The sequence below is a fragment of the Callospermophilus lateralis genome, chromosome 15 (genome assembly GCF_048772815.1).
Source record: "Callospermophilus lateralis isolate mCalLat2 chromosome 15, mCalLat2.hap1, whole genome shotgun sequence".
NCBI lineage: Eukaryota > Metazoa > Chordata > Mammalia > Rodentia > Sciuridae > Callospermophilus > Callospermophilus lateralis.
Genome location: NC_135319.1, coordinates 93,190,793 through 93,202,120, shown reverse-complemented (window position 1 = coordinate 93,202,120; position 11,328 = coordinate 93,190,793).

Below are 11,328 nucleotides of genomic sequence, written 5' to 3'. Positions count from 1 at the left end.
GGGAGTCTTCTGGAAGGTCAGCTTGTGGGCTGCCCAGTGCTGGGCAGGGCATGGCCTTGGGCACCATGGGGGAGGGGGACACTGGGCCTCTTTTAGAAAGGATTTGATATTTGTTATTTCAGAAAAGGCATCCAAGTCGTCACTGTGGGAAAGAGCAGCACTTTGACCCTCTCTCACGTATTTTATGGCTTAGTACTGTTTTTATTCCGAGCTACGCATGGGGGGCACCGTTCTCCTTCAGCACAGAGCATCCAGAGGTCTCGCTTAGCTCCTGGCATGGAATCCAAGAAGGCCTTGAGAGGCAGGCCCTGGCAAGTCTGGTCTAGGGTGGAGTCATACACCCAGAGCAGAGACTGGCAGCTCTGAGCTGGAGCCCAGTGTGGGCACCACCTCTGACCCCTGCCAGGTGGCCCTCAACCCCAGCCATTGCTGGCATGGTTCAGATTTGGGGCCGTCTGACTGGAGCAGGCAGAGAAGGAGGAGGTGCCTGTTCTAGGAGAGGTGAGGCTGAGCCCATCCCTTGCTGCCCCAGCCCATCCCTGCCCTGCCACCCCCCTGCCCCCACTCAGAACCCAGGAATCATAGTGGGCGGGTGGAATACCGCTGGTCACCAGTACCAATGGGCTTGGGCCCCTGCCTGCCAAGTTCACCTTAGGCTCGTCCACCCCTCCTGGCCCTGGACCACTGCCTCTGAGAGGGTCTCCTCGACTCTCCCCCTCCCAAATCCTACAGCAGGTCCCACTGGTTGTGCAGTGTGGCAGGGGCTGGGGGTGGCAGAGCCAGGCCTCCTGAGGGTGTTCTTCCACCATCTCAAAGTCCAGCTCTGGGCCAGAACCCACCCAGGTCCTCCCTCCAAGGAGGCCCAGGGACAGGAAAGGCCCAGGTCTGAGGGTCCAAGGCAGTGAGGAGTTATTTCATTGGGGCACAGGAAAGGCATTCCCTTGGGTTAATGGAGTCCTTTGGAATGGTGGGGACATCCTGCCCAGGTGCCTGATGGCCGGTGACACCTCATGGCAAATCACACATTCAGTGGGCTCAAGGAGGAGGGGAAATGACCACTTCCCCACCTGCCATGCAGGTGGCTTCCTCTCCAGTGAGCCTTCTCCCAACCCCCAGGATGTGGTCACCATCGGTCCTATTAGTGGGCATACTCTGCAGGGCCCTGGCCCCACAGGCCCAGCTCCAGGGGCTCCAAAGCAGGGGCTTCAGTGGCCCCTTGCAAGGCAACCCCACCCCCAGGAGGCCCTGGTGAGAGAGCAGGACTGAGTCCCAGTGGTGATGGGGACTGCCCTGAATGCAGAGGGATGCCTTTGCTCTGGTGTGGGCGACCCGGGGGACACTGACAGAGCCCCAACTCCCCAGGGAGGGGGAGCCCCTCACACACTCTCTGAAACTGTGCTGCCACGGCCGGGGGTGTGAGGCTGGAAAGCTTAGTCCCTGGCCCAGATCACAGCCTCAGGGGTGGCTCTGTGCTCAAACCTAGGCTCTCTGGCACTGCAACACCTCACCCCACTGCAGCTCCAGGGTCTGCACCTGAGCAGGAAATGGAGGCTCAGTGGAATACAACCTGGGGCAGTGGGCCCCTCCCTGGTTGCCAGATGCCCCACGGGCAGCACCCCCAACACCCCTGTGTACCCCTGGCAGCTGATGGGGAGCCGTGCTCAGAGCTGCCTGGTGCTGCCCACATGTTTGGAAGGGCTGCCGCAGGCTCTGCCAGGCCCCCGTGTTCTCTGGCCGAGGCGAGAGCCAGCTTGTTCTCCAAGCCTGGAAGCAACCCAGGCTCCCTGGCCTCCCCTTGGCCGGATGGAGCTGTCTCACACTTAGTCCAGGAAAGGCCCTTCTCCTCCAGCAAGTGTCCCCCCATCTGCTTTGCAGGCAGGGGCAGCTGGACAGGGGCAGGTGGGCACTGGGGAGGCCTGGGAGTGTCCATTCAGAGGAACTTAGCATTGTCAATGAAGCCAGACTCCTGGGTGGGATATCAGTGCTGGTCAGGGTACAAAGGGACACTGCTGCCTGTGGGTGTAGCCATTGGCCCTGGTGGCTGAGCTGGACCTGGCTCTCTGCCCCAGGCCGCCATGTCTCAAAAAGCTCATGGCTATGTTGGGCCCTGGGGCTTGGGGGGCTGCCTCTCCCAGAGCAGGACAGACAAGCTGGGTGTCTCCATTTCTGCCATGGGCACCAGGCCTTCTGGAGGCAGGACAGCTGCTGAGGTCATACTCTCAGGGCAGCACTGGATGCTGGCCCTGGTGGTGGGAAAGGAAGTGGCTGGGCCAGCTCTGAGCAAGCCCATCTGGTTTTCTCCTCTGGCCCCGGAGTCTGAGGAGCCTGGGCCTGCCCCAACCCGGAAGCTTCCAGGATGCTCTTTGGGCTAAGGCAGGCCCCATCCCCCAACCAGGCAGTGGGCGGCACCCAGCCCAGGACTCAGCCAATTGCAGGGATGAGTGGGCCTGGCCTGTTGGGGGCTGGAGCCCACACTGACTCTCTGGGCCAGGTCTCATTTCTGTTGCTCTGAGTTGTGACTCAGGACCAGGAGGATCCCATAAAGTGAGCCCTCGTCCGGGGGGCCCAGAGGGGCACAGCTGTCTTGGCCACCCCTTTCTTCAGGGGCCACTGGCCTAGAGCTCCAGGGCCCTTCCTTCTGGCCCCAGCCTCTGGGACCCTCTGTTCAGGTCGGGCAGCGTGGCTGTGTGTAGAGACCCAGGCCCCAAGCCCCCAGACCTTCCCAAGGGCCCAGCACAGAGCCTCCCTGTCTGGCTCTGCCGGCTCCCCAGCCCTAATTTGCTTCTCAAAGGCCACCAGCCTTCTTGGCAGATGTGAAGCTGGGTTTTGCAGAGTCAGGGGCTAGACCCTGTCCTGCCCTGTCCATCCAGGGCACTGCCCCATGGCCACAGCCTCTGTGGCCACTGCCACCAGGTGAAGCACCCCTCCCACACTTACACCACCCTATTTTTCTATGCTTGTGCACCTAGGAGGCCCACATGTGTCCCCTACCCCACTCCTCAGGACAGACCCCCCCTGAGGAAGTTGGTCACCACTAAGCAGCCTGTGCCCTTCCAGTGCCCAGGGGTGTGTCAGCACAGTCGCCCCTGAAGACTTGGCCCCCACCCGGGCTCAGCTCCCATTACAGCTCCCCCTAGGACTATTCCAGCTGGGGACATCTGGCCTTCCAGACCCTGTGTGCGCAGGACAGTAGGAGCCAAGCTGGGCTGTGGTGGAGAGCACGTGCCCTTGTAACTGGACATTGCCACCCCAGTGAGGGGCAGCAGAAGCGCACATGGGCTGAGGCCTGCAGGCTCAGGGTCTTCCTGGTGAGAACCCCAGGGGAGAGGACCCCTCCGCCCAGGGCTATGGAGAGCCCAACCTGGCAGAAGCACAAGGACCACGAAAGCTGTGCCCACTGAGGCCTCCTAGGTGCTGGCCGGGACACAGCACCCCTTGGGCGTCCTCCCCTGTGACCCTTTAGAAGCCCACACAAAGTCAGGCTCACCATCCCCCTTCTACACAAGTTGCAAGCATGAAAGGGTGCAGGAAGAGACCCATCTTGAGCAGTCGATGGGGCCAAGCGCAGCCGTGCTTGTTCTGAGACTGTCAGGCCATTGGTGGGCAGGGCTGCTGGCCATCAGGCCCACAAAAGCTCCTGGGGCTCTTGATGGCCACAGCCAGGAGAAAAGATCAGTGGCCAGCAGCACAGGCATTTGTTCCCACTTGAATGTGCTGACCTTTGTCAGGGCAGGTCCCCAGAGGTCACCTCCCCAGGGCACTGTCAGGGCTTAGGACCCACCTGGAGCCTGGACTGTCCCTGGAGAGCTTAGTGGAGACGCTCCCATGGCATTACAGAGGAAGCTGCCCTGGGCTGCTCGGGCTGCCTGGCTTTCCATGGTCATCGATGCCTGGAGCTCTGGTCAGGGTCCTGGTACCCCAGCCTCAATTAGCTGTTGGCAGAGCCAGGCGGGGTCCCAGCCCTGCTCTGGGGTCTGGTCTGCAGTAGGGACTGCACGTGTAACCCTCTCCCTCCCATCACACCCTGCCTGGGAGCAGAGACAGCAGCCGACCCCAGGTGGCCACAGTGACCACCCCAGGCCCACTTCCTCTTCCCCAGACCCCTCTCCCACAGGTTTCTAAAAGCTGCTGATGTCTTGGAGAGGACAAAGTTGGGGAGGAGGGAGGAGACCAAGGGGAAGGAAGCACCAGGCACCTCCGGGATGCACTCGGGGGATGCCTATGGCGTGGGGCTCCATTAGGTTATTTCCAAACAAGTCAGAGGAACGATGGGTCCCAGGGGCCCCAGGGACCCGTGCCCAGGCTCAGCCCAATGCACTGAAGGTGAGAGGATGGTCGTGACAAGCCCTGGGCCGTGATCATAGGGCAGACATGGAAGGCCTGGAGATCCGCTCTGCTTCCTGTTACCTCTTCCTGGAAAAGGCAGCAGATGAGGTCTGGACTTTGTGGTGACCAGGCAGTCACCATTCCTCCCGCTGCCTGGCTGGTGAGTGTCCTGGGTGTCTCTGGTCATACCCAGTGCTCATCACTGGTGGTGGAGCCAGCATGACTCAGTGCCATTGAGGTCATGGACCCAGAGCTCCCCCAGGAGAAAGGGGGTGTGGAGCGGGCTGACTTCTGACCCACAGCTGCTCCTCTCCACGTCCCTCTCCACCTGCTCCAGTGGCCCCTTTCTCCCCCCTGCTGCCAACTGACCCCCCTTCCTTTGTGCCCTTGGTCGGGTCCGTTCTGTCCTACAAAGTCCCCTCTATGTCTCCTTATTTGGGGCCACACACCCGTGGCGTGGCCTTCTGAGAAGCTGCAACTTCCTTTTCCTGTTGGTGATGCTGGGAATGCGACTCACACAGTTCCTGGGGCCCCTGGGGTCCAATCATCCCTCGGTCTAATTTAGAAACAACCTAATGGATCTAATTCTCAGCTCTCCCCAGAGAATCACTGCCATCTGTCCTGGTTTTGGAGGCTGCCTCCGTGCCCTCAAGGAGGAGCAGAGAGCCTGAGTCCATGCATTTCCATGCAACCTGAACAGAGCACCAGGTGTGGGGCTTGAGCACCAGGTGACCAGTGCAGGGCAGCTGCTGGATTCTGCTCAGGCAGCTGCCCCCATGCCTGCTAGGTAACCCCTGGGACCAGTGTCAAGGGGCAGGTAGTGCCCACCAGCATCTCTTGGACAGGCATGGACACATAGGTCCCTTCTATAGTCAAAGAAGGCTCAAGCCAAAAGGTCCACTATGGCTGGAGATCTGGCCCCACATCACTGTCTGCAGCCTTGGGAAGACAGCCCACTGCCAGGCTCATGGCCCTGCAGGGAAGAAGCCCCCTATCTGGGGTCAATGGCCCAGCTGCAATGCCCTGGGTGGGGCCCAGTGGCCAGTAAGTTCCTGACCACGTGTGGGATGGCCCTCATTCCACCACCTCACATTCCTGAATACTCAGAGGAGGGCGGCCAGAGGGTGAGAGTGCTCCAGTGGGAGAAAGGGAGGGAGGGGGGATGGAGTGGGGAGGGAGGAGGGAGGGAAGAGGGAGGGGATGGAGTGGGGAGGGAGGGGATGGAGTGGGGATGGATGGGGAGGGAGGGAAGAGGGAGGGGATGGAGTGGGGAGGGAGGGGATGGAGTGGGGAGGGAGGGGAGGGAGTGGGGAGGGAGGAGGGAGGGGGGATGGATGGGGAGGGAGGGGATGGAGTGGGGAGGGAGGGGATGGAGTGGGGAGGGAGGGAAGAAGGAGGGGATGGAGTGGGGAAGGAGGAGACCCAGGGCCAGGAGAAGCTGGGAGTTGGCTGGACCTCATGTAGAGTGCCAAGGCTCTAGCAATCACCATTCCTCCCACCTGAGTCCACTCCCAGTGCATCCCCCCAGGTTCTCAGGATGGGGACCTGGAAGCTGCCACTCTGGTCAAGCACAGCCCAGAAGGTCCCTCACCAACTCTGGGGAAAGAAGAGCCCACCAAGATCAGCTGCCGCCTGTGGCTGCCTCTACCCTATCAGTGGGGCCAGGGCCTCTGTTGAGAACAGAGGCTGCTCTGTCCACATCTGCACCAGCCAGGCTGAGGCCGGGCCAGGATGGACTCTCCTGCCATGGGTGCTGCTGCAGGACCTCCCCCGACCTCCATGCTCCAGGGATGATGACCAGATGCAGATGGCGTCCTGGACTAGTCCTGCAGAGGGAGAACCTGGATGATGGTTTCCTGAGACCCCAAAGACACAGGAATCAGTTGCTGTCCTACAGAGGCAGCCTGAAGACCCCTGAGGGAGGGTCTAAATGGGACCAAGCCCCAAAGGAGCAGAGCCATCGCAACATGGCAGGCAGCCCCTGGCCACCCCGATCCTGCAGCCGTCTCCTCCAGGGAGGGTCTGGGCTGTGGGGGAAGGGCCAGGGACTCCCACACCTTCCGGGCTGCACCTCTGGAAGGTTGGGCTGCAGAGGGGCAGCCAAGTGGGGCTGTGGTCACTGCCTGTGGCTGTCCTCTCCTGCCCTACAGGGTGAGCCCTGGGTCTGACCCCAGGGTCTGCTCCCCCACCACCTCTGCAGCCCCCACCCTGTGCTGGCTGCCCCAGGTCACCCAGAGCTGGACTCTGGGCAGGAGGCCTGGGGCTGGTGGGCACCAGGGCACTTTCGGTGGTTCCTTAGAGCAGGGCCTGAATGGAAGACACCTGTGTGGTGGGCAAGCCCACGGTGCCTGTCTAAACCATGGCCTCTGTCACCTTAAATGGCAGAAGGGAACTGAGGTGGTGGATGGAGCCAGCCAAGCTTCCTGGCTACCCAGGAGTTCCAGTTGGATCACAGGGTCCTAAAAGACAGAGCGGGAGGAGTGTGGAGGGCCAGGGGGACCTGTGACAGCACAAGGTCAGAGATGCAGGCTGGCTTGGCAGCAGGGGGGAGGCTGAGGAATAGTCCAGAAGCTGTAAGGGGCAAGCAGACGGAGCCCTGGAGGCTCCAGAAGGAGCCAGGCTTGCCCGCACCCACGCTGGCCTAGGCAGCTGTTGGCTTTCGTTGCTTTTGTGTGTGGTGCTTTGGATTCAATCCCGGGACCCACACATGCTGGGCACGTGCTCTGCCACTGAGCTGCGCCCCAGCCCCTGCACTGTCCATCCTGGAGGCTTCAGAGCAGAGCACAGGAGCACCTGTGCCGTCGGCAGCATGCCCGAGACCACCCACAGACCACAGGCTGCCTGCTTCCCCCCCTGAGGGTGTGAGGACCCCTGCAGAGACCTGGGCACAGGTGCCACTGGGCAACGTCTTCTCCCAGGCGTTGGCCACTTGCCTTCTCTGTGGTCAGAACCGGCACCGGGTAGCCCGGGAGCCCTTGGAAACTGTGGGGCCCAGGCCTCACCCTGCAGGGGAGCTCCCTCTGAGGCAGGAACCCCAGCCCTTCTGTGGTCACTCGGGTCACTAGGGGCTGTGCTGGGACCAAGTCAACGGGGGACGTGCGCTGTGGCTGTCCTGTCCTGGGGTCAGACCCTCCTGGAATAGAAGCTGCAGCCCTGCTGCTTCCAGGGTCAGGGTGTGGGCCCCTCTGGGCTGCATGGGAAGGGACACCACCCCCACTCAGCTCAGGGCCAGTCTCCCAGATGCTCCGTGTCCGTGATGACAGTGGGGATCCTGGCACTGCTGGCAGCACACGCGGGATGAGGGTGCGAGGCGGTCATCAGCACATCTCACGAGGACGCGGAGCCTGAGTTAAAGAGGGGTACGTGCAGGCCCCAGTGTGTGGGAACGAGGAGTGCCCCAGGAAGCTCCCGTGCAGGCGCTGGGGGGCAAGGAAAGGCCGCTTACCTGGGCACCTGCTCACATGAGCATGGGGTGCCCTCTGCTGGCGGATGTGGGAGTAGCATGGGCCCGTGCTGGGCAGAGCTGAGCAGGGGCACCACTGGGCCCCAGCCCTGCCCTGCACTATTGAGTCCCCACAGCAGCCTGGGGCCTGTGGTCTGGCTGCCGCCCTCAGGCCCACTTCTCCAGCTGCTCCAGGGGACACCCCCACCTGCTGGCTCTTGGAGACATGCTCTCTTTGGAGCTCTTGTACCTGAGGGGTGGGGACCCACCAAGTGGAGCCCAGAGCTGCTCAGGAAATCACAGCCCTGGCCACCTTGGCCTTTCCCCAGTGGACAGAGTCCTCCATCAGGCATGGATGACAGTGGCACATACTGAGTGGGCAGCCATGCCACCAGGGGTCTCAGAGTCTCATGTTTGGTAACAGGTAGCCCTCAGAAGACACACCTGGGGTTCTGCCTCTGAGAACCCGGGTCAGCCCTCTAGGGTTCTGACGCTGCTGGAAACCACAGTCATAGTTGTAGCTGATACTGATGTCCAGGCCCTCACCCTCACGGCCTCACTGTGATCGCCTCCAACTTGGAAACGCCTCCTCCTAGCAGGTGGGCATCTCCATCCATGTCCAGGCAAGTGCTGAGCCTGCTCAGGCCCCGTGAATGACGGTCTCCTGGAGTTGTCCTTTGTGGAGGACGAGAACCACAGAGGGTCAAATGGTGGGGGAGGGGGCTCAGAAGTCGCCGTGCCCCAGGCTGCTCCTTCCCAGTAGCCACCACGTGTCAGCAAGAGCGGAGGGCCACGTCCAGGAGGAGGGGGAACTGAGGTTGGGATCTACAGGAGAGCTGCTGGGGAGCAGAGGGCGGTCCTGGTGGGCGTCCTGCAGCGCTGGGGGGCGGCACCTATAAACATGAAGGCCCTTCCTGAGCCTGGGGGGCGTTTCTAGGAGGACACCCCCTTCCCTGGGCGCCTTGCTCTCTCCTGTCCAGCATGCTGGCCTGCTCCCAGCTGGCGTGAGCACTGCATGCAGACATGGAGCAGGCCTATAGGGGCCCTGGCCTGGCAAGGGGCAGGCACCTCATGGCCACTGGGCTCCCTGCCTGCCCGACTCTGGGTGGCTAGGTGTGGTTGTTGGGTGTGGGTCGGGGCAGGGGGTCGAAGGACTTGTCACAGGCACTGCACCAGGGGGTGCATCAGGAGCTCGGATGACTCCTTGGAGAGAAGCTGTGCCTCAGTTTCCCCATCCATCACAGGGAGAAGCCCACCTTGCACTGTGGCCTCTAATGCTGGGTGGGCACAGGGCGCAGCTCCTGCTTGTACTGAGAGTGGAGAGGTGAGGAGGAACCAGTGGCCATCCAGACACACTCCAGAGACCAGGATGGCCAGCCAGGCCAGGGCCACAGTGAAACTAGCTTCCCACAGGGCTGGGGGCTGCCTCTGGTCCCGGGATGCTGCACAGATGGCTCTGGGTTCTGGTCAGGTCCCTGCAAAACAGCCCCTGGGGCAGAGGCCTGGAGGCACCGGAGCCTGGAGGTGGGCTGGCAGGCTCCAGATCCCAAGCAGCTTCTTTCGTGGGAGGCTGTGACCCCGAAACAGCTGCTCCTTGTCACAAGCAGGTGCGGCTCCTCGCCTGCTCCCCTCGTGCATTGCTGTCACCTGCCAGGCTGTGCGGTTGTCATGGAAGCAGAGCTATCACCTCAGTCCTCTCCAGGGATCCGTGCACCTGCAGAGGACAGTGTGGGCTTCCCCTCATCTTAGCTCTTCTCAGGCTGTCCTTGTCCCTCCAAGCAAGGCTGCACTGTGCTGAACCTGGCAGCTGAGACAAGGCCCCACCATGCAGCCCCAGGGACAGCCCTCCTGTCCTACTGGAGATGCACCAACCGTGGCACACCCACAGGGGCCCTCAGGACCAGGGAGTGGGCGGGCAAATGGCAGCCACCATGGCACAGCCAGCACAGACATTGCCGTGAAGTCTGTCCTGCTGGGCGCCTCAGCCAGCACAGTACCTGGGGAGCCGCGGCCAGTGTTCAGGGCCAGCACTCTCCAGGAAAGGCAGTGATGTGTCCATGCCCGGCCATGGTCTACGCACCTGTACCCACCAGGGCAGCTCCTGAAACAGAGCGTGGGGAGGTTGCCAGAGGGGCTGGAAGTGAGGCAAAGGGAGCCCTAAGGCTGTGTCCACCCCACCAGGGACTGTGCCCCGTGCTCTCTTAGAGGGAGCAAGTTCTCCATAGCAAAGGACAGCCATGTCCCCCCCACTTCCAGCCCCACCCCTGCCTCAAACTGGACCATCCCCAGATCCCCACCAAGGGGGTGGGGTGGAGGGACAGCCTGGGAGCAGGGTAGAGATGGTTGACCCCCACCTCATCAACCAGGACCACACACATAACACCCCCACCGATGTAACAGCCAGTGTCAGGAGGGAGGGAGGGCACAGGAGTGGGTCCCCCTGCCTGGCCCTGGAGGCCCAATATGGCCCTGAAGTGAGCCATTCTGAGTCGTCCTGTCTCAGCCGGGACTTCTGAGCCGTCCAGCCCTGGCTGAAGATGTTCCCTTCATAGCTGCCTGTGGCCCCTGCCACCAAAATGGCCTGAAGCACCCAGAATAGCTGCACATCCTTGTTCTCCAGGGGACTGTGCTTTGGGTCCCTTGCTAGGGCCAGGACACCGCCTTTCATTTTCCATGGAGTGTCGGCTCAGGACTTTCCCGCTTGGGGTCGTTGGGGTGGGCAGACATGAGCAAACCAAGCCGGCCAGGTGACTCAGCCAGGGAGGCAGCTTCCAGCCCCCAGGCACAGCCTGCTCTCGCACCCTGTCAAATGGCTGTCAAATCAGGGATAGTTCTTTTAAACTTCTGGACAGATGGGTTTTGACCAGGCTTGCCGGGGTCTCCAGGCCTAAGCTAGCCCTGGGACTGCTGTTAGAGATGGGAGGGGAAATGACCCCTTTGCCACCCTGCCCCCAGCTCATGCTGGCTCATGTGGTCCTGCAGCGCGCAGCCACTCTCCACCAACAGGCCTGCTGGGGAGGGGCCTGGGAGGCCAGCTCTGCCGCCTGTAAGTGACCCTGAAGGCTGACAGCAGCCTGCTGCCGAGAAGCCAGGGCTCAGGCACAGGAGCCAGACTGACCCCTTAACAGGACTCCTGAGAGTGGCCACAGCCTGACAGCCATGGACAGCTGGTGCCCAGGAGGGGGCAGCAGGCTTCCTTTAGGATTTGGGTCCTGGGCTGGGGCTGTAGCTCAACGGCAGAGCGCTTACCTCACACGCATGAGGTCCTGGGTTCGATCCAAAGCAACAAAAATAAATAAATAAATAAAAATAAAGATATTGTGTCCATCTACAACAAATCACACACACACACACACACACACACACACACACACACACACACACAAGAGTTGGAAAAGAAGCCGGCAATCCTGTGGCTCATGGGGTGAGACTTCCTTAGAGGCTGAGTGCTGTCCAAGAGATCCAGGCTCCCTCCACCCAAGACCTCAAACACCCAGCCACAGAGAGGAGGGCACAGAGTTTCTGCCCCCAGGGTCCAGCACCAGCTGGTTATCGCCTGC